Raw genomic sequence first — 4,570 nt, 5'->3', positions numbered from 1 at the left:
TCATATGGTTTTAATGGAATTCTAGGTATAAAGACTCTTTTTACGCGATGATCACCCACAGCAATTTCTGCATCTATGACATTTGGTTGAAATGCATAGCATATTAATCTTGTTCCATTGCATAAACCTTCTATAGGGTCTATATTCCTCAGAAAAATTATTGGGCAATTCAATTTTAATACTAACACATAAGGAGGAAGATTATTGGGTGTTAAGCTATTCAAGAAATATTCTTGTTGACAACAATCTATAGTCTCATCAAAGCTATAATATCTTGTTATAAGTCTTGGAAGTTTATCTATAAGGATACGATTTATTTCATTGATATCATCATTTTTAGGTGTTAATACTGCTCTATCTATCATAAGATCTACACTATTTGAATATTTCTCTATGTTTGGGAAAACAACTTGTATTAAAGTACTGAGAGAAGTAAATTCATCTTTATAAGGAATAATCATAAAGGGAGGAAGCTTTATTTTGTCATCAATTATTGTTATCTCTATTCCATCACCAATTCATAATAAATAATCACAGAATGATTGATCAAATTTAACTCTCATGTTTTCTGTCAATTTTAGCTTTTCTAAACTGGGCCATAAATCTGATTTGACTAAGCTTGTATTAACAGTTTCTTGTCTTGTTCCCTTGGGAACAACGAGTAAAATTTGACGAAAGTCACCGCCAAATACAACTACTTTACCACCAAATTGTGAACAATTATCCATTATATCTTGGAGCATTTCTTGAAAAGCTTCCATCATTTGTCTCTTTGACATTGGTGCCTTATCCCAAATTATAATTTTTGCTTCTCATAACAACCTAGCAGTACCACTTTGTTTGCTAACAGCACAAGTTATGCTCTCTTCTTCTTTGACTGGAATCTTTAATCACGAGTGTGCTGTCTTGCCACCTAGTAATAAAGATGCAGCCAATCTTGATGTTGCAGTAGCAAGAGCAATAAATCTCTTTGATCTAATTGCAACAAGAATCGCTCAATATAGATATGTTTTACTTGTACCACTTGGCCCATCAATGAAAAAAGCACTAGGTTTATCTTTGATAACTCTTTCCAATACCATGCCATATGCATATCTTTGTTCTTTGTTTAAGTTTGATATTGCGAGAATATCTTGTTTTGACACAACTATCTTCAATTCATCTTCAATTCCTTTTGATCCTTTTTCTTCCTCATCTAAACTAAGCTTACTATCAGTCAAACAAAAAATGTCCACATTCTTTCCCATTTATTCAAGCATGCCATTAATGTGTTGCAACACTTTTATCCTTATGCTCTCTAGAGATAGATTGCCAAATTTCTTATAATCTTCAGACATTGGCCCTTCAAACTTTTTCCATAATGCTTTTGGATTGCTTGGATTACAATAAACTAATATTGTAGCAAACAAACGACAGAGACAATAAGGCATTTGATAAAGAGATGCTTCTTGTAAACAATGTTCTAGACTATTATCAGATTTAAGCAATCCACATAAAAGTGCAGCCTCACGAAATGATGGCATAATAACTTCATTGATGGTCTTCAAATCTAGGAATGAAGTTGCACCTTTAAGATGGTTAAGCATTAGATGTAAATAATATCTATCTCCTCCAATTGGATTTGCCACAACAATTCTACTAATCGCATTTCTTTGTTTTCTTGGAGTCCATAATTTGTTTCTTTGATTCCATACAAAATGTTTAGGAAATTCATTGTATAAAATATTTTGTGCTTCTTTGTTTGTCTGATTCATTCTAAAGTGTTCAATAAGCATTGTTCTTGATGAGGAGTCATTATTTATTATTCTAGCAAGATTGTCATATTTTCTAAAACTAATAAGCTGTTGGTCCTCTAAATGTAGCTGCAAGCTCATTACTGCTGGGTAAATCTCACTAAGCACAAAGCCATAGATTCTCCACATAGTCTTAGGGGGGAAAATCCAACATGTAGACCGAAATATTTCAATTTCATTTACATTAGCTGAATTGTCTTGGGAAATCACATGTAAGGCAATCCTATCATGACCCTTAAATATATATATATATATATATATATATACACTTCATAGCCTTAATTGTTGAACATATTTCTACGTTGATGTGGCAATCAAATTTGCGACTAAATATGGGTTATATGGTACAACCCAACGATTATCCAAAATATGGCCACATACCTTTACTGTTTTACCATCATTGCATCGCCTATTTATTGGATTAGAATTTCTTCCTTGAGTAGTTATTGGACGTAACTCTTTAGGATAGTGGTTTTTACACTCCCCATTCTTCTTTGTACAAACATTTTTTGGATTCAACATGCCACAAGGTCCATGCATCATTTGTTTCACAACAATTGAGAATAAATGAGGATTTTCAGATTCATCTGAAAGTTCTGCATTAACAATTCTATTAAATGCCTCAGGTGATAGAATTTTTGAACCTGATTTTAGTATAATGAGAAAATGAACATGTGGAAGGTCTCTTTTTTGGAACTCAAGAACATAAACATAGGCAGCAATTGGTCCGAATATTTCCTTTTTGAATGGAACATAAACATAAGTAGCAATTGGCCCGAATATTTCCTTTTTGAATGGAACTCAAGAACATAAACATAGGTAGCAATTGGTCCGAATATTTCCTTTTTGAATAAAACCATTCTTAAGTTCTTCTAGTTTAAATCTGAACACTCTTAGCTACTAAATCTGGTCTGTTATGTGCCTCCTTACCAAGATTCAATTCTTGCAGGATTTTTGGCCACCTAGGATTACAAGTCACTGTAAGCAAAATGTCTGGTTTCCCAAATCGTTGTACTAATGCCACTGCATCTAGATATCGATGTCGCATATCTCTTGGACCACCTATAAATGATGCAGGCAAAATAATTCTACGACCAACTCTAGAACCATGCGTTTCACTCATTGCAAAGCTATCAGTGATATCTTGATATACTTCAGCTCGAATCTCATTTTGTCGATTTTGGAAAAAAAATCTAGCCTAGCTGTTTCAATTTTAACATATATATATCTACAACATACTGTTGCAAAAGGTGACCTGAATATAATAAGATCGACTCCTCATGAGATCTTATTTGTAACTTATAACAATAACACTCTCGACATGAAACCATACCTTTCTTCTTCTTGGAACTTTTTATAACTGAAATATAAATCACCAAAACATTAGATTGTAGTTTTAGACCTATTCAGTAGATAAAAATAAAATTTTCTAGATTCTAATTTTAGATCTACCTTGTGCTTCGTTTTCTAAGAGATCATCAACTGATGTGATTTCAAAAGGATTGATCAGTGATTGGCTTTTGCAAGATGATCCCCTCCTTGTCTTATCAATTTTTTTAATTCCTTGATGCCATCCCATATCTCCAAAAGGAAATAATAAAGGATATTGTGAAGGGTAATAACATCCGTAATAATGCTAAACTTTATGACAAAATCCCGAATGACTATAAACAATGATATCACGCTCTGTACATTCACCAGTTTGGTCATTCTCAAGCCATATTGTAGCCACTTGTGAAGATGATGGAGCATTATATATACATTGATCTAGTCCAGAATCAGATCGTATAACAACTTGATGATCTTTCACGTTAGATATATTGTTAAGACTACAGAAGAAGGAACAATATGAATTAATCTCTAATAGATCAATGAGCTGACTAAGTATTTCTAGGTTCAAGCTATCTGAAATATGGATTCTATTATCAATCTCATGATCAGTATCGTAGAAATAGAGTTGCAAATAAGAAGGATGACCATCTGATGGTATCAATTCATTAATGTAATGATAAACCTATCCTTGAACTCTAAATGTATATATTCCTCTGTCTCTTTTGCAAAGATCTTTATCATACTTTACACCAAATGATGTGAAAGCAAATGTGCTATTGTAAGTTCGAACATATTTACGAAATTCAACAGCATTTGCTAAAGATGAAGTGAAGAACTCATACAGTTTCTCAGGAACAACATTAGAAACTAAGAAGATTGTACCATTAGAACAGCAAAAACCTTTGGGTTCTCAATAAAATCTCTTTGCATGGCAATATTCGCAAGGTGGAACAGCTAACAAGAAATCTGACTTGTGTGGTATTTCTAACAAAGTATCCTTATCTGTCTTGCGTAAATGAACATTACCACTTGCGAAATTGCTAGCTTGATTTGAAGAAGAACCTATAATAGTTTAGACAGTAATTATCATTGCTCTTATATTTTTTCCAATATAGTGAAGAATCATACTTTATTGATAGTCATTTAAAAAAAAAAAAAAAATAGACCTCTCACTAATCTCATAAATACTATAGAGTAATGTTATAGCCACAAATTATTTTATAACATTTTTACAATCTATTGATATGGCAAATTCTTATTAGTTCTAATATGGGTTCATCACCAACATCACATTTATGTTTACCAATAATTATTTGAAAATTACTAAAGCCACATCAGCCGTTTGTAAAATTGTTGTAAATTAGTTTGTGTCTATAGAATTACTCAATACTATAAGCCTCAACTTGAACTTTTCCTTTACTAGTTGAGCCAACATTAAGTTGATG

The sequence above is a fragment of the Quercus robur genome, chromosome 11 (assembly GCF_932294415.1).
Source record: "Quercus robur chromosome 11, dhQueRobu3.1, whole genome shotgun sequence".
Classification (NCBI taxonomy): domain Eukaryota; kingdom Viridiplantae; phylum Streptophyta; class Magnoliopsida; order Fagales; family Fagaceae; genus Quercus; species Quercus robur.
The sequence above is the reverse complement of the archived record's forward strand: the minus strand, read 5'-3'. Positions refer to the sequence as shown.